Source organism: Ahaetulla prasina, chromosome 2 (assembly GCF_028640845.1).
Source record: "Ahaetulla prasina isolate Xishuangbanna chromosome 2, ASM2864084v1, whole genome shotgun sequence".
NCBI classification, from domain to species: domain Eukaryota; kingdom Metazoa; phylum Chordata; class Lepidosauria; order Squamata; family Colubridae; genus Ahaetulla; species Ahaetulla prasina.
In genome coordinates, this window is record NC_080540.1 from 222,481,615 (window position 1) to 222,501,696 (window position 20,082).

Sequence of the window (20,082 nt, forward strand, 5' to 3'; positions counted from 1 at the left end):
TATTTCTTTTTGCCACTGAATCCTACTATCAAGCAGAAATAGGAGTAAGAATAGGTTTTGTCTAATGATATTTCTTTTAACATTGCTTCAAGGTAAACGTTTTTGGCTGAATGACAGAGTTCTAAAAGACTACGAGGCACTCCATATTCAGTGTTTAATCCATATCCTTGTCAGCAAATGGGATGTGTTCCCTTTCAATGCTATCATTCGTGATCACTGCTCTAGTGCTGCCATAATTCATCTGATTTTATTTCATGGCACCGGAAAGCATTTGAAATACTAAGCAATTTGCCAGGGTGTATTTTTGTCTGTGGATGGATGCAAGTGGTTAAAAGCTCCGGACAATGAAGCTTCCAACACTATGTATCAGCAAAGTACGAGAACCAGCAATATAATAATGAAACTGCTAATGGGATAGGTTTTCTACAAATGAACTGTCTATCAAACATATTAATAAGAAAGAAAATAATATAGTTATTTTTAAAAAGGTAACATAGCCGGGTCCTATTAAATGAAACCTTTGATGCAGAAGACTTATGTCACCAAACTCTGAATTTTATACATTTTATTTTATAAATTACAACTGCTGTAAAGAGGATTGGGAGCTGGTCCTTTATATATATATATATATTTCTTTCTTCTGTCTCTTTTGTTTCTTCTTATCATTTTTTATTAAATTCTTTATTTAAAAATATTATTGTTTTTATTTTATAAAAAAAGTCTTCAATAAAAATTAATTAAAAATGAATTTTGTTCATTCAAACATTAAGCAAACAGAATCATCTATTGTAATGATGAGGAAGAAGTAGCTTTTCCATCACCGACCTTATAGTCTTAAAGACCTAGTTTCTACTGTATATCTACCAAATATTGTTTGCTGCTTGTGAAGAAACTTTTAAATAATAGTGTCAAAGACCCTTTAGCTAAAAAAAAAATGTTTGGACAAATGAAACTTCAGTTTGTTCTTTTCTTGAATGGGAATCATTTTGCACTATTCTTTGAAAGGAATTGTGCATCTTACACTCAACTAAGAATGCATAAAAAGCCTAGTGTCCATTTATTTTACACAAACCTGGTTTTCTTAAAATGTTTGCGTTGTACTTCAGTGACTTTATTATATTTCCCCACCTTTTCAAGAGATGCCACTGCCTTTTATCGTAAGGTAGCATTAAACTTGCTTAATTTGTAATATGGTTAGGAAAGAATAGTAGGTCATATTTTGGCACGCCCATGCAGGTAAGACTGGCAGATTTTGTACAATTAGCTTAACACAGCATGTGAACCTAACTAGTGACCGAATAGTCAGTTGCATAATTATCAGTCATCAATATGCTTTGCACTGGATGTTCATGTATTCCATCATATCTCATCTCTCTATCTCTCTTTGTATGCATGTTGCAGTAGAAGATGATTAATATATATAAAGCTCTAATCCAACTAATTGCAACCAAGCATTAGTAACCTTAATCATCATATCTTTAACTCTCATTATTATATTTCTTGTGTAGGCACTATTTCCTAATTCTTCACTAAAGTTTGTTTGTGTGTGTGTGTGCATCCATGCATTATAAGAGAGAATGCACGTTTACTTAAAGACAATCCCTTTGATGGTAGAATGTTTCCATTCCCTTTTGAGGTGCTAGGAAATATAGGAAATATATGATATGAGCAAAGTATTAACTTTACTGTGTGTTATTGTCAAAGCAATACCTAATAAGGAATCTTAACAAAAGAACAATGTTCTTTAGCAGTCTATGGTGGATTATTGTTATGGGAGGATTAACTGCATTTATCTATTCAAACCAAAGCCTTATGACATCTTAAAAGCTAGCAAACGTATTATGGATAGCACTTGGCAACTGTAGCTAAATAATCCAAAGGCTATTTTCACATAGTTTTAAATTTGATTTCACATATCTCTCTATCTCCTCATTTTTTTTTGAAAATATGTCAGAAAGAGAAAGAGAATGAATATCCTAATGATTTCATCTGAGCTTTGACAAATACCATTTCCCTCTTTTCCGCATTACTTTCAAGGGAATTATATTAACTACTATTATATTAATTAAATATAATACAATTAGATTAACCTCAGCAGAAACAGATTGACTTCCCTAGGTCACAACTGATTTTTAAGGAGGTGCCTGAAATGTTATCCTTAGCCTGTGTATCTCTTTGTATGTATACAGGAAAAATATTTGGTTTCCTTTTTTTTTGTCATGGGGTGGGGCGTGATGAAAGAAATAATTTGGTATCTGGAGCCCAAATTTCTTTTGAGGAAATACATTTTATATATCTGAGGGGAAGAGTTTAAGTTGTATTTAAAAAAAAGAAAAACAAAAAGAAGCAACGACAGAAAATATCTTGACGTGGCAATGGAGTTCCAATCCTCTTGGCCAGGGTTTCTAAATCTCAGCAACTTTAAGATGTATGGACTTCAACTTCCAGAATTCCCTGGCCAGCTTTATGATCCTTAGACATGCCACCCAGAGTTGATTATAAGATTGGTGGCTATATAAATATTTTACATAAATAAATAGATGCCAGCAATTGCAACAGAGCATAATGTCTGGAGATGAATAAAAAAGAAAGAAAGATGACTGCCTCACTAAACACTTTGCTCTGTAGCTCAGTTTTCCTCCTTTTGTCAGAAATGGTTTCTCCAAAGAGGTTTAACCCACTTCATTTTGTACCTGCTCTTATATTCATCTATGCTTTCACATATAGATGTGAATCACCTATAATCATGAAAAATATTAACATTAGGAAATGGGACAATGTTTTTTATCCTTCCTTTCTTACAACCAGGAAGGACAAGAAATGTTTTCCCATTTCCTAATGTTAATAATTGAACAAATGTCTGATTGTGCATTACTCAAAATACTAGACAAAAGAAAGAAACTTTGCTGAGAGTCGGATTTTATACTTACTGAGACAATGTAACGCAATATAAAAGTTCTTTTTCCATTTCTGTGCTTTTACTTTGGCTTCCTACCAAAAGATAATATGGCTTTAATTTTGTACATTTTGTACAACGAGACTTGCTAATTTTGCACGTCAAATATTCTGAAAAAATATTTCTTTTTTACCTTTATGTATGTTGAAAAGCTGATTTATTTCTGTTCTCACATTGTAGAATTTCATCAAGATCTGGTGTTTGTTCATAATATTTGTTTTAAAAAAATCTATTGGGGCGAGGAGAATAGAACCCAAGGTATATTTTGTAGCAAACAGAAATGCTACGGCCAAAGCAAAAGAATGCAAACAGGACGTGTAAATTCTAAAGCCATAATTTTCTGTTAGCAAAGTTATATAGAAGTGGAGTCATTTTTCAATAGAAAAGAGGCCAAAAGGAATTTTCTAAACGCTATATCGGAACATTCCATTAATGAAAGTGGCTATGTCAAAAAAGGTTTCATAACTCTATTGTTATATATACAAAAACTTTAAGCTAATGTAAACCCATAGTGTATACTCTCATATAAGTTTGCAGTAACTTTTGTTTTTCAAAAGATTCTGGCTTTTGATTAATGAGAGGTAGTATGTGTGGTTATAACATGCACAGGATGTTGTCATAGGATCCTTACTACAAGCATAAATCAAAGGTTTGGACTTCAAAATAAGTGTCAATCCCAATTTGGTAGCTGCAGACTAAAATTTTAGCACCAATGTATTTGCTTGCATGCAATTCACTTTGTGTGTGTATAAATGATTAAGACATTAAATAGAAGCTAAAAGCTAAGAAGAACTAATACAAAGTAACAGGGAAAAGAGAAAGACCAAAAACAAAATCAAAAGTTCAGAAAGAAAAGATAGAAATAAAAAGAAGCTGCTTTTGATTTCCTTCATAGCAAATATAATTACAATTACAAATACAAAATTACCTCTTACTTTGTGGTTACAAAAACAAACTCTGTTTTTTCTCTTATCATTTTTTTTCTTAATCAAAACAGTCATAAATTCATTTTTTCCTGTTTCACACAAAAAAAACTTACAAGGAGTTTCCAGTCACCAATGACAATAAAAATTGTCTAATCAAGGAAGACAGTTTAGCCATCTCAGCAAATTCAATCATTTTCACCAACTAAGTAGTGGAGATGTTAATATTATTCAGACTTTTATAAAGATTTCTAATTTTTTTAAAACTACAATGAATATAGTTTTATACAATTACTTCATTACAATCTGAACTGCAATAAACATTGTTAATGCCGTTTGTTTACTGATATTTTACTATTTCACCTGCTATGTTTCTCTTTCTCTTTTTCTTTTGGTAGCCATTTTCCCCTTCAAATTTTTAATAACAAATCAAATAAATCATTACAACATTGATGTAGGTGGAAAGCTGAAAGGTGAGAAGGTTAAGAAAATGACTTACAGAAAAAAATTGATTTTTTCAGGAAAGGGGAAAATTTAGATTTGACACCCCTCCCCCATTGTTTGAATTCTCCTACTGGTCAGCTAGAGGGAGTCTTAATTAGTTCGTGATTTTTCCTACCTGTTCTCAGCAAACTGAATCTAGCAGTAAAAAAGACAATTAATGGTATGTTTCAAACCAGTTTATACTGATAGCAGTGGCTGGTCCTGAGTGAAAATTGTCTCTTATAAAGTGCCCATCTTTTCCAATATATAAACACAATACTTCTATAGACTGGCTCAATAAAGAAATAAATTGGTGAATAACAGTATTCATTGCATTCTATATTAATCAAATAAAAATTAGAAGTATTTAGAGAGGCAGATCCAATCAAGGACTTGAAACGTATGTGTTTCACATTTGCATCATACGCAGTGTTTTGTCAAACTTTGACAGAAGGCCAAAATCCTCCTGTAATTTAACTGGTTAGTATATTAAACCTACAGACTTAATAATATGCAGAATTTTATACAGTGTTGAAACTGATATGAATCTTGTAGGGCTATGAACTACAGAATGATGCATCATCTCTCATTGAAGTTAACCTTTTATAATTCCTCTAATTCAAATTAAAAGTAGACATTTTATTTTGGAGTTTTCTAGTACTGATATTATCACAATGGTAAATTCAAATTACTTAAAACAAGAGCTGTCAGCACTGATGACTTAATCCGTATTCACTTAAAAGCCAGCAATATGTCTCATTTCAGAAAAGAACTAAATTTTCCCTTTTTAATACTGAAAATGATTCAGTAATGGTTCCAAGTACTGTCCAATCCAGAATTGTTTTTGGCTCTTCTTTAGCCACAAAAAGGCTGTCCAAACCAATTTCATTCATATTTTATTTTAATAAGACCCAAACAACAACAAGCAAGTCACTTGGAGGCTTAAAACCTGGGAAAGCTTCTCAAACTCTCCATTAAATAAGAAGTGTTGATTTGAAATGAACAAAATACAATTTGGTTTATCTAAAAATACTCCATTGGATACTTTTTAATATGTTAATTAAATTTATATAGACTCCCTCTTACAAAAAATGACTATTGGGCATAACACACAACAATTGGATAAAATGGATAAAAATACAAATATAAAAATGGCATATATATATAAAATGTAAAAATCTACATTTAGAATATAGTATAAAAATAAATATATAAACCCTTATGAAAAAAGATGATAAAAATGGCTATCTCAGCAATGGAGCCATCTCATCTTGTTCTCTGCATTTCTATTTCCTTGCCTTTATTTTAATGAAAAAATATAAATGTTGTGAACAAAATGGTCAATGAAATTTTATCCTTAACTTTGAACCTGTATTTTTATTTTCTCATAAATATAAACCCAGATTTGAAACCAGAATTAACGGATGATTCTGCTTTGCATTATGGATAATGGATTTCAAATTTGGAGAATGGGAAAAAATCTATTTAAATCTATTCATTTAAGATTAAATAATGAATATTTTTTTCTCCAGTATTAAATTTATGTCAAGTTAATACATAAATTTAAATTGGCTTTAGAAAACTTAAGTGTACAGACAGAAATTCGAAAACATTGACAGAATTATAGCAGGGACCCTCAGCATAGATTTTTATTGTACACAGATGTTATAGTTTATAAATAGACCATAAATTTCTATGCTTAATCATAGCTAATGAATAAATAAGTTTGGTATCCGGTCTGATTATTCTATAATTAGAATTAATTAGAGTTGATGTCATTAGTCCATATGAAAATTTTTTACAGGAGTTGGAAGTTTAGGTTCTGTGCTTATTTATTCTGAAATCTCAGGAATTTTTCACAATGGGCAAATTTGAAATAATCCCATTTCAAGGTACGTGAAATATGATTGAGAAACATAGAATTCCTTATAATATTGATTAAGATGAGTTTAACTCCTTGGTTGATTTACATTTTGACAAACTTCCTCTATTTATTTCATCACATTTTGTTAAATTCATTTTAAAATGAATTTCCAGGATATTTAATAATTTTCTCATAGCAATAAAATGTTGTGGTGTTTTTATTGTACAATTATAATTAATTATCTGTTGGGAAAGTTGAAAGTAACTTTTAATATTTTCTATTTATTGATGGTATTTGGCTTTCAATCTGATCTGTTTTTGAGGAAATTGGGGTTCTCACAATATTATTACCTAGGATCAACTCAATTCTAAAGAAATAATTTAAAAATCTTTTACATAATTTTTTAAAGGTTTTATTTCCCTCAGAATACTTCTTGGTAGTTTATTATTCTCCACTTTTGTTATTCCATCTTTTTTCACCAGAACCTATTGTGTTTTTGGAAGTGACGGAGGAACTAAATTGTGTTTCTTAAGCAAGTTCATCTTTTTAAAAATAAGAATGTATTTATTTGCTTATTACATGTATATCCTGCCACAGCCTGAATTGCCAGGTGGTAGTTTGTCATGTTATTTTCATGATCTTTGAAATATGTGGTTAAAATGGAATTTAGATATGACTTTGGAGCAAATATGAAAGCGCTATTAAGATAGGAAAGGAACGAATCATTAGAGAAGGACTTAGTGAAGCAATTACACAGTCAGCAGCACGCATGTGAAAGAAACTCAAAATAACCACATCTTGATTTTTTTAGTATAAAATGGGTAGAGAAACTCTTTCAAACTTGATATCAGTCCTTCGGAATAGGTCATGCTAAGAAACAGACAGTGCAGGATTTCAGAAATGCTTTTTCTGTATAGGGCTTAGTAACAAAATTACAAAATCTTTGTCCCATCTTGTAAGGGACAAAATTACAGCAGAGTTATTTTCAGTTTCTTTCTCATACTACCTTCAATCTCCATACTTTTCCCAAGGTCATATCTGAGTTCCTCTACAACACTTGAATTTACTGTCCAAGTAAATTAGTGCAGGGTTACTTTAAGTAATATGAAATCTTATTCTGGCTGGAATATCTGCTTATAAGATTTGGACTTGTCTTACTGTTTTCATATTTCAGACTTTTGTAATTTATAAAGACCCTGGATAGACCAAAGGATATATGTTCTTCTTGGCTATATCCCTGTTATTTTGAATCTATCAAGACATCAATAACTGCACAGTTGAATGAAGAATTTTTCAGGAAAGAGACAGGAGAGAAGGTTTTCAACCAGTATGATTGTAAAACATTTTTCTGTTTTTAATTTAATTTCAAGGGCATTTTTTTCTTTTGCATTTTTATTATGAGTGTTGCAGAGGTGGGTTTTAACAGTTCTGAAGAACCGATAGCGGAAATTTTGAATAGTTCGGAGAATTGGTAGTAAAAATTCTGATTGGGCCTACCCTATTCTCTGCCTCCCAAGTTCCAGCTGATCGGGAGGAAATGGGGATTTTGCAGTAACCTTTCCCTGGATTGGGGAGGGAATGGAGATTTTACAGTATCTTTCCCCTGCCACACCCACCAAGCCATGCCACGCCCACCAAGCCACACCCACAGAACCGGTAGTAAAAATTTTTGAAACCCACTATAGGAGTCTTGTCAGAACATTTTTTATATTATTGTGGATATATTTTTTCTTTCTTTAATTCATTTGATATAATAAACTTTAAAAATTGAATGCCAAATTTAGAATGGTTTCAATAAATATTTTGAATTTTCAATAATAACAGCCTATTTTATTGAATTATATTCAGTTTGGTTTATTTTCTTTACCCCTCCTTCACTTCCTTTTCTAATATATTTTATTGGTTCTTATCCTTCCTTCCTTCCTTTGATTAAAGGGAAACAGGAAGATGAACTTCCTGTTTTTCTTTGTTTTTCATACTTAAACACGTTCTTTAGAAATTTATTTATTTATTTATTAGAATTTGTCAAACAAAAACAAGAATAAAAGAATAAAAATACAATGACAGGGACGATAGGAACGTCAGTGCACTTATGCATGTCCCCTCTACTAACCACTTAAATATGAAGTAAGATCCACAGAAGTCAATTTGTGACTGAAATTGTGAAAATTTGTAGCTGAAACAACTGAATCAGGTAGACCATTCCAGACTTTGACAACTCTATTACAGAAAGTTTAGAACGATTTACATTGAGTTTAAAGCGCTTGTTAGCGCGCCCATTATTGCAATTAAAAAAAGTCATTTACCAGTAAAACATTACTACATATAATTTTGTATGCAATACCTAGGTCTGACCACAAGCGACGCAGTTCTAACTTATCCAAACCGAAAATTTCGAGCCTCATAGCATAGGGAATTTTATTATGTACAGAAGAGTGCAAGACTTTTCTCGTGAAATACTTCTGAACCCGCTCAAATCTACCATATGTCACCCCAAATTAATGGACAATTTGAACCTCACCTATGCTTATTAAAATTCTATTATTTATATGTCATAGTTCTCTTTTTGCCTTTGTATTTGTAACATCCAAAGATGTTCAATGATTCACCATTTTTATTAATCTTTTCATATCCTCTTCATTTTTCCTTTATTTTTTTTTTAAAAATAGACGAAGAGAATTAAGGATGATACAATGAAATGAGGAATGCAATTAATGCAATAATTTGTCTTTAACAAAAACAGAGTTAATTCCTATTAGTGCTTTACACTAAAAATGTTTTTCCAGATATAGAAAATTTGCATCTTATCCTGATTTAGTAACTAAAGTAACAATATAGCATTTCTGAAGTTTGTTCCCTAAAGTATATTTTCCAGTTTTCTTTGCCGTCCCAAAATTGCACTGATAAATTTAGTCTTTTTTGAAAAAAATTCTCCATGGTACAATCACTAATACTAATTATACATGAAGCACATATAATAAGGACCCTGTTGGGACAAGTGTATGTATTAATAAGGGACATGTAATTATATCCAATCAACATAGGCTGAAAGTGTATCCACTTAAATGAAAGAAGTTAATCAAGAATGACATTATAAATTGAAAGGAAGATAAAGGCTGATTCTGGATAGTATGTAAAAGCTAATGCATATACATTATTATAAGAAGTAGTACAAAATGAACATTTATAATTATCTCTTACTGATGCTACTTTAATGACACAGTCAATACTGGATCTATAAAGTAATTATGAATTTACTTGTTTTCTTAAAAAAAAATAATCCTCCTGTTGTGTAGTGGGTGGAGTGAAGAGGCAGACGCGCAAGTGTGACTTCAGCTCTTTATTGCTACAAGGAACCTCCTGCAAAGCCTGTCTGGCAGCTTGCCCCTTTATAGGGACTGCCAGACGAATTGACCAATCAGTTCAAACTATTCTTCCTGGCTGGATGGCGGACCTGAGTGAAGCCTTTCTTTCTTCGGCTTCACTCTGTTTACTGATGAGCATTCAACACCTCCATTATAAAAGCAATTTGTTTCCAGCAAAGAGGACACCTAACGATTCTGTTAGGACCACACAAAGAGTCACTGGGATTTAAATTTAAATAATATTATGCTGATATCATACAACATCCTTAATTTTTAGAAAGAACTCAATGCATATGAAAGACAACACCAGCTAAAGAACTGGCAGCTGTGATTTCACATTATTGTGTATACAATAACAATAATCAAAATCATCATAAGTCAATTCTTATATCCTGTGATGTTACCTTTAATAATATTAAACAGAAACATCTGCCTATTTCAGGGCCTTGGGATTCCAAAGATGGATAACAATGTCAAATCCAGTCTAAACATCTGGCTGACTGTTGTGACCAAAAATAACAATAACAATAGTCCTAAGATTTCTAGGTTCAAATTTCTAGGTTCTATCACATCACAAGACCTAAAATGGACACCTAACATCAAAAATGTCATCAAAAAAGCACAATAAAAAATGTTCTTTCTGCGCCAACTCAGGAAACTCAAACTTGGAAGCCCAAGAACTGTTCTACAGAAGAATTATTGAATCTGTCATCTGCACCTCTATAACTGTCTGGTTTGGTTCTGCAGCCCAACAAGACAGACACAGACTTCAGGGGATAATTAGAACTGCAGAAAAAATAATTGAGGACCTGTATACTGCACAAGTCAAAAAGAGGGATGTGAAAATATTTACAGACCCCTCACATCCTGGACATAAATTGTTTGAACTCCTACTCTCCAAGCAAGGCTATAGAGCACTGCACACCAAGACAACTAGACACAAGAACAGTTTTTCCCCAAATGCCATTACTCTGCTAAACAAATAATTCCCTCAACACTGTCAAACTATTTACTAAGTCTGCATTACTATTACTATTAGTCTTCTCATTGTTCCTATCACCCATCTCCTCCCACTTAAGACTGCATGACTGTAACTTTGTTGCTTGTATCCTTATGATTTATATTTGCTGAGCAACATACTATATTTTTTGGAGTATAAGTCACACCTTTTTCCCGCCTAAAAGGGGATGAAAATTTGGGTGCGTCTTATACACCGAATGTAGCCCCACCCATCCACTAGCTCTCACCCTTTGGCCTCTCCCTCCCAGCAATTTAAAGCCCATTTCAGCTTCAGCACAGCCTAATTAGCACAAGTTGATTGTCTGTTGGATTGGCCTCCCGACTCTCAGCAGTTTTAGGCTGCAGGGATTGCCTATTGCTGCGCTGGCTTCTGCTGCTTGCTGTAAGGAGGTAAATTGCTGGGAGCAGATTTTTTTTTCTTGTGCTAACCAAGCTATGCTAAAAACGAAAATGAAAGTAAAGCAGGCTATTGGCTGTTTGGTGCAATGAGGCAAAATTGCTGGGAGGCAGAGGAAGAGGCAGAGGCAGATTTCTTTTTCTTGTTTTCCTCACCAAAAAAGGTAGGTGCATCTTATAGTCCGGAGCGTCTTATACTCCAAAAAATACAATACAAGATCCCAATGATGCTAATTAAGAATTAGGAACCGTCTTGTGGAAACAGAATGTAACATGGGATCCATAACATTTAAAAATTAATAATTGTTAATAATTCTTGAAATCTCTGTTGGAATTCTATTTTGGCTGTCCAAGTGCATTATTTTACAAACTCTGATATATAATTGATGGCTATCTTCTGTTCCATTTACAGCTTCAACCAGAAGCTTCTAAAGACATATGCCAGTGGCAGGCCAAACATGTGAAAATTATTACAGAGAGACAACATTATTAAAACATTCTGATGACAGGGCCAGCATAAAAGATTGAAAACTCATGAAGTACTCTCATTCGATTAGTGGAGCAGGAGATGTTATTGCTTCACTGAGGTCACAAGTCTGTTCTCTGTTAAATGGGAGGAAGAAAATGAATTTCATAAAATTCTATGACAGCAGCTATATCAGAGATGCGAATTTTATTCACATGTGCTGAAATGGGCCGGACATTTGCTACAGTCAAAGAGAAAGAAGTCAGTTCTGAAGAAGTTACTAAGCCTTCTAATTAAAATGAAAGTTAACCTGCTTTCAGTCATTTAGGAACTCAGACTTAATAAAGCAGGCTCTTTCAGTGAATTATTTTAGCTATTACTACCTTCAGATAGGGATGCGGTGGCTCAGTGGCTAAGATGCTGAGCTTGTCGATTGAAAGGTCGGCAGTTCAGTGGTTCGAATCCCTAGTGCCATGTAATGGGGTGAGCTCCCATTACTTGTCACAGCTTCTGCCAACCTAGCAATTCAAAAGCATGTAAAAAATGCAAGTAGAAAAATAGGGACCACCTTGCTGGGAAGGTAACAGCGTTCCTTGAGCCTTTGGCAATTAGTCATGCTGGCCACAGGACCATGGAGATGTCTTCGGACAGCGCTGGCTCTTTAGCTTTGAAACGGAGATGAGCACCGCCCCCTAGAGTCGGGAACGACTAGCACATATATGCGAGGGGAACCTTCAGATATTATTTTATAAAAAATTATTTCTGTTTATTCCTGCAAACAATGCATTTTCCTAACAGAGCAAATACTACAAAATGTTCAGTTCATGCTACATCTAAAAAAGTCTGCCCTCTTTTTTAGTGCATAAAGGAACCAGTTTAATCTAGTAGTTAAGGCAGCAGTCTAGAAACCAGGAGACTGTGAGTTCTAGCCCCATCTTAGGCAAGAAAGCTAGTTGGGTGTCTTTGGGCCAGTCACTCTCTCTCAGTCCAACTTACTTCATAGAATTGTTGTCGTAGGGAAAATAGGAGGAGAAAGGAGTAATAGATGTGTTCGCCACCTTAACTGATTTATAAAAAATAATAAAGGTGGGAGATAAATAAATAGATAAGTAAAGGAAGGAAGGAAGGAAGGAAGGAAGGAAGGAAGGAAGGAAGGAAGGAAGGAAGGAAGTGGATGGATGGATGGATGGATGGATTACTTCTGAGGGGTGAAATTCAATTTTTTTCCCTACCGGTTCTGTGGGCGTGTCTTGGTGGGCATGGCAGGGGAAGGATACTACAAACTCCCCATTCCTACCCCACTCTGGAGCCAGCCAGAGGTGGTATTTGCCAGTTCTCTGAACTACTCAAAATTTCCACTACTGGTTCTCCAGAACCTGCTGGATTTCACCCCTGGCCAAACTGCATATTTGGGCATTATCAGGTATGTTCTCTTTCTAAACCTATCACTTCATTCAAATTTTAAAGCAAATGTAGTATAATGGTTAAAATATTAGAGGGATATATAATGGTTCAAATCCACATTTAACCTTGTGGAAATTTTGTGGATAGTTTTCTACTCATCACCTCTCAGTTCATCTTATGGAGTTGTTGTGTTGAGAATAAAATGAAAGGAAACTCCAAGATACTCAGTATTGAACTCTGAGCAAAGAGCAAAAGAGCCGAACATAAATGCACTGCAAAAATAAAACAGTAACACAATACCGATTCCCAACAACATTCACTTGGAAGAATGAATTCTGTGGAGCTTGCTCTCAGGTAAGTGAGCATAAATTCACAATGACAATTTGGTGGGGTGGACGGCTTCTCTCCATTGTTTCCTTTATTTTAATCTATGAATCTTCTTCTAGGCTTCCTTTCCAGTGGGACAAGTGGAAAAAGAAGCTACTTTATTTCTGTGTCTATTCTGGACTAGTAATAATAGAATAATAGATGTAAAATGCTCAATCTGCCAATCATGGTGCTTTCAACCGTTGTTATTGTAAGAGCATCAGTTGCAAAGGATCATGGACAACAACAGTAATCATAATAAAACTTTCGTCTGCTTCTCAACTTTGTTTTTTTTTGACTTTCTGAAAATGGCTTTCGCTTTTACCTGTGCTTCCAAAGCCCATGATATTGGAGTACGAATTATGATCTGGATTTAAATTGGAGTATAAATTATATAATCTGTATTTTTAAAATGATTTTGTTCTCTCGTGTAATGCATCCTAAGTAGCTTTGCAAATTAAGATGCTTGTACCTTGCTTAAATGCAGTTAATATAGTGGGTAAACTCTGCACTAGGATAGATTTTCAGGAAGATATTTAATAGGTGCAGTATCCCTAGCCACTTGATCAGAAATTTACTGATCATAATTTACTTGCCCTGATTATTTTTTAACCTAATGCTATAGTAATTATGCTTTTTCACAATATTAATAAGCATTTCAGGAGTGGGTTCTACTTATCTTTACTACCAGTTTGCAACATGCCCGCACGCGCGCATGCTCGCTCCACTCACACACGTGCACGCTCTTCTGCGCATGTACAGAAGAGTTTTGATGACGTTTGAGTCAGAGGGTGGAGCCTCCCGCCAGTTTTACTACCGGATCTATAGAACTGGTCCGAACCAGGGGCAACCCACCACAGAAGCATTTCCTATTGGTGGATGTATATCTGGTGTGTGATTTTCAGTATCCCAGGCACAGACATCCAGCAGAACGAAGCATTCCTAAGAGGTCTGTAAGGGGCGTGCATAAGAGCACAAACGTGCCTATCGTTCCTGTCCTATTGTTTTCCTTTGTTATATCCAATTAATATTATTATTATTATTTATTAAATTATAAATTTAATAAATAACTATAAATAATATAGTTATTACATACTCATACTTATATATATGCTTATGTGTTGTATAGTTGTTTCATGCTTATGCTTATATATACTGTGCGACAAAAATAAATGAATAAAAATAAATAAAATAAAATAAAGTTGGAAGTCTCAGGATGCACATGGGAGTGACAGAAACTTCTACCAGTAGGTTGAGCTGATTAATTAGTATTGTTGTTTCATAGAGTTCAATTAACAATATCAAGTGGAGACTTGGCAGACTATTTTTGCAACCATGAGTATCATTGCTTAATAATAGGCAAACAGAAAGATACCTTATCAATTGATTTTTGTTTTGCAAGACCATTTCTCAAATATAGCAGAAACAAATATACTAATGGCCTCGGTGACACAATGAAGAAGTAAACAGATTCGAAGAATAAGGGAATAGAATCCGTCAGATCCCTAGATCAAGATAAGTCTCTTTTGAGTCTCAGATAATTCACGGCTATGGAAATGTACTTTTCTTGCCACTGATATGGCAGTGGCTTGCCAGCAGGCATGCCTTCTTCTCAGAAGTTTTTTCAACTTCCAAGTCTAACCCATAGTTCTCAGATGTTCTGGTGGTCTCCCATCTGACCTTGGTTAGATTTTTCAAGTTCATCTAAATTTAGATAGATATTGCCACCTAGCAAGGCTTTCTGCTATTCTTTCATTCTCTTTTTGTATTTTCTTTTGCTTTGCCAGCGAATTAAGGAGAATAAATACATCATGTGAATGAATTGTGATATAAACCAATATTTCTCAATCTTGGCAAGTCCACACACCTTAATGTTGCTAAGGTTGAGAAACACTGGTATAAACAATATGCCACCTTCTTTCTCCAGTAGAGTGATAGATGACATAGATAGATAATCAGACAGATAGACAGTTAGATTAAAATCTTTACCAGCAAAGCAATGGAGGTCATTTTAAACTCCTAGCCCAAACTAACTCCCTAGGCCTGTTTGATGATAGGGGTCTCTAAGGCATTTAGTAGCTCTATCAGACAGAGATATCCTTTCTCCATAAGCATCCTTTCTTGGCAGAAGAGTAGATAGAAAAGGCAAACAAGCAACATTGGGCCCTCTGGTGGCTCAGGCTGCTAAGACAGTCTGTTATTAACACAGCTGCTTGCAATTACTGCAGGTTCTAGTCCCACCAGGCCCAAGGCTGACTCAGCCTTCCATCCTTTATAAGGTAGGTAAAATGAGGACCCAGATTGTTGGGGGCAATAAGTTGACTTTGTATATAACATACAAATGGATGAAGACTATTGCTAACATAGTGTAAGCCGCCCTGAGTCTTCGGAGAAGGGCGGGATATAAATGCAAATTAAAAAAAAAAACACATTTAAGTACTCATCAGTGGTGAAAGAAATTCTATCAATAATATTCCTATCAAAGAGGTTTCCTTAAAATTTGCCAGAATATTCCAAAATATTCATCTACAGGTAGCAAAAATTATGACTATGCCGAAAAAGACTTATGAGCAGTCCTCAAAGTTCTGGCCATCCCAGCATATTTGCGATCACATGATTGTGATCTGGGTAAATGACAACTGACTTGCACTTACAATGGTTGCATTGTCCCATGGATACTTGATCGCTATTTGCAACCTTTCCTGTTGGCTTCCTACAAGCAAAGCCAGTGAGGAATCTGGCAGGGAAGGTTGCAAGTCACTCCTGTTAGTCACTTTCACCCTCCCCCGGCCGGTAGCAGCCACCCGCCACAATTGTGCTACTCGTGCACCCTTTCGCACTTGGCAAAGTTACTCCCCAGACTGCCCCTCACTTGCCTGCTGGTCTGCTTGTGAACCATCTGGGACTTGCTGAATTACTCACAATCTTTGGTTAAGAATGGCAATAGCGAGTGACAAGATTGCAGTTGCTAAGCAATGTGGTCATATAACATCATGCTTTAAGACTGCATCACTTAATAATAGAAATTTTGGTCTCATTTACATCAATTACTGTTATTAACCAAGGACTTCCTTGGAGATATATATATATATATGCTCACATAAGAACAAAGCCAAAAATCTCCAGCCTGAAGATGATGAGTGAGATCTCATCGAAACGTTGCCTATATACTTTCAATCTTACACGGGAAAAGACCCGAACATACCAAAATCTGTGCGCACACACACACACACACACACACACACATCACCAGTAGTTCATAGAATATCTGCAGTGTGTAGTCAAAAAAGTCAAAATGGCAGCCATGACATATAAAAAACTGGTGAAACTTTGATCAGCCAGCCTTGGCCACTGTTTACATTTTTTTTGACCACAAGCTAAGCCTTTTGCACCTTACATTTTAACAAACACTATGCTGACTTGTGAGAGATGCAAAATGTCTGCCTTAAAAAAAGAGAAACTATGGTTACAGCATTCTGATATTTTTATATTTCTGGTGAATTCTACAAGTTAAAATTTTAAAGACCAATGAATCTCACGTAAAGTACATCTGAGTCCCATCTGCAGCATGTTTCCTGGTGGGCTGAGAACCATTGTGCTTGATTGCACTCTGAATATTTCTGTGGCAACAAATATGTGTGGCATTCTATGCAAACTTCATGCCTTAGAATGCCTCTTTGGCAACCACATTGCTCTGCCTCGACAGGCATATTGGGTGGAAAGAATTTATTAAGCAATATTTCAAAATCAGAGATAACCTCAACCGTCTCCTCACTTCCATATCTTCACACATAGATTCTGAGTTTGTTTGTGCAAACACATAACCATGTAAGCAGGAAAAAAAAATAGAGTGGAAAGGAGAAATTTAAAAGGGAAAGGAGCATACTGTGAACTACTTATATTCATCTCAAGGGTTCATTTATATTTTTCTCTGTTATATATTTAACAGAAAAAGCAGTAGTGTTAACAAGGCAGGCATTTTGTGCATTAAAGTAGTTCTGGCTGGAATATTTCTGACAAATTCATTGTAAACTTAACAGGTTTCTGACAGGGCATGTTTTAGATTTACAATTCAGAAAATTACCACAGTTATTGTTTTGGTGCAAAGACTGATTATAGCATGGTTAAGAAGTGAAATATGCCTCTCAAGTTGATGTTAATTGAGTGAATATTATTAATGGGATGTAGGAAGGAAATGGTGATGAATGGCACCATTGAATAGTACATACTTTACATATCTATCAACTAAATTTGAGACCTTATTATACTAATTTTCAACTATTTTGAGATTTTAAGCCCTTCCAGGAAGAAAGATGACTATGTGGAGGTGGATTCAACTTGAAACCTTGATTAAAGTGCCCCTTTGAGGCTGCACTGTGAAATGTCATGATTGGAAATTGCCAGAGGCTCAGCCTATCAGAGCATTAACAAAGAAGCTCCTTCATTGTCCTTTTGTAATTTTCTATGCCCGAGCATAGAATCTGTAAATTTCTGACTGCACTTCCAGCAAAGTAAAGCAGCCAGAAAAAAATGAAACAGCTCGTCTTGTGGCATGGAGGAATAGCATCTCACTTTTTCATGTTGAGGGACATTTAAGAGAAGATCACTCTAGGAATCAGAATAAAGTGATCCGTGAAGGAAATTGGAGCTGCTTCACATACTGTAGGCCCAGGATACTGTGCTCCTATTGTCTTCTGATGTCATGCCCATCTATTTGTATATGTCATATAGAACAGGGGTCTCCCACATTGGCAACTTTAAGCCTTGGGGACTTCAACTCCCAGAGTTCCCCAGCCAGCTTGGAGGCCCCTGATATAGAATTTTTATAGCGTGTTTGTAGTTTGGTTATCCCAATTTTAGCATAAACCAAAGAGTTTCTTTTGAAACCTTTTTTTTACCCCTGCATATATGGTTTCTGTTTTAGTGCCCATTATACAAGGTGGTGTTTTTTTTGTGCTTTAGATATGATCCATTCCCCTACCCAGAATCAGTGATTCTGCTCATAGACTTCGCACAACTGGAACTCTGATACAAATTATTTAAGAATGCATATAAAGTTCTGGAGTGATGCAATATCAGGCATGTTCTGAATATAAATATGGGTGGCATCTAGAACCCAGTTAACCTTGCGGGAACCCTTAATGTTATAATGCTGTCTAAAGGCCGTCAATCTTTGCTATCACTGACACTAAATATATCTTCATAAACCTGTCATTCAGACAAATTGAGTTTTTGTAGGGCTGAAGGCCCGACTTTTGCTGAGAGCTCTGGAATCTAAACCGGTAGGAATTGCCCTGGGTTTGAGTGACGGTTCTAATACCAGTCATTCAAGACATAAAATAGATATGGCCTACTATCTTTCTGGGTATGCCTTATTAAAACTTTGCGTAGCCATAAAAATCACCTAGAGGCAAACTCCTTCTTTATTAATCGATGTGTAAAGTTGCTGCATTGTTTTATAAATTATTCTCTTTAGATGCAGTCCTTTGTCTTGAAGACACAGCTGATAAGGTTCCCAGTCAGGGAGTCCAGGCATCAATAAGATGTGAGGAAGCTAAAAAATAATCCTCTGCAGTCTTTAGTCTGGTCTTGGTGTGGCTGTTCAGAACAAGATTCTGTACCAGTGTCCTCTAGATATCCAGGAACAGAATTTCTAACAACTATGCAAGAATGCGCAAGGAATTTTAGTCTCAGTATGAATGGAGAGGCCCACTTTAGGGAAGATGACTTACACCTTCTGTGGTCTATGTTTTGGAACAAGGCCTTGTTGTTCCCATTCGTTCAAGGCAACATGAATCTAAATAAATTAAAAAGTTTCCATGTAAGAAAACTGCATATCATGTTACCTATGACAAGTATGCAGGCCCACTGAAATAAAATCAGCATAATTCACAGATCAAAATTTGCATGCTTTCTTTTAGAATAGAAAGATTGGAAAAGTTACTGAGAATAAAGGTTGGTGGAATTGCCATCGAGGGTTGCTTTTCTCAAAATAAAATAACGTTTCAAATTAAAATTTATTAGGAACAATTGACTAACGTATATCATACTTCTTTCCATAGTCACCCTGGTAATCGTATGTCAATTTGATAGCTAAATAAGACACTACCTGATGGTTCCTGACAAACTGCATTCCTATGAACTTCAGTAATCCCATTATATACCTCATTTCCTTTTTCACTTCACAGTTTACAAAGCTTTGCAACCTTTGCTAAATAAATGTAATTCGGTGTTTGCTTTATTATGCAGTTACCAATTTCAGCGGAATGGCAACTTCAGCGGCTGAAAGACCCACTCTCAATCACTCCAAACCATCTCATCTTCATTCACTATTTATGGTGCTAGAACAGACAGAATTGGGCTGGCTTTCCTATATAAATGGCACTGCAGAGAGAGAAGTGAAGGTTAAGGCATGTTTGTTTAAATTAAATGCTATAACAGATGGAATGAAGTCAGGGGAAACATCAGCCTCAGAAGGACACTTTCTGTTGACCTGCTAATTCTCTGTCTAAACATTGGGTGACAAACCCCAAATTCTCCCCACCCACACTGAATTCAGAAGTGGGACAACCCAATGCCATAATTACATAAGGCAATTCTAGTGACTCTACAATTCGGCCTTAAAAAGAGGCAAGGTGCACAGTGAGGGATATTTCACCATGCCTGACTGTTTTCTAGAAAAAGGAGCATTTACAATGAGAAAAGGTAAAAAGGGCAAAGCAGAAGGAGAAATTATTTACTTCTGGTCCCATGAAACTAAATTGGATGCATTTTTAGAATAATAAAACAACCCATTAAAAATACACTGTACATCTGTAAGCATTAGAAAGTGCTGCTCT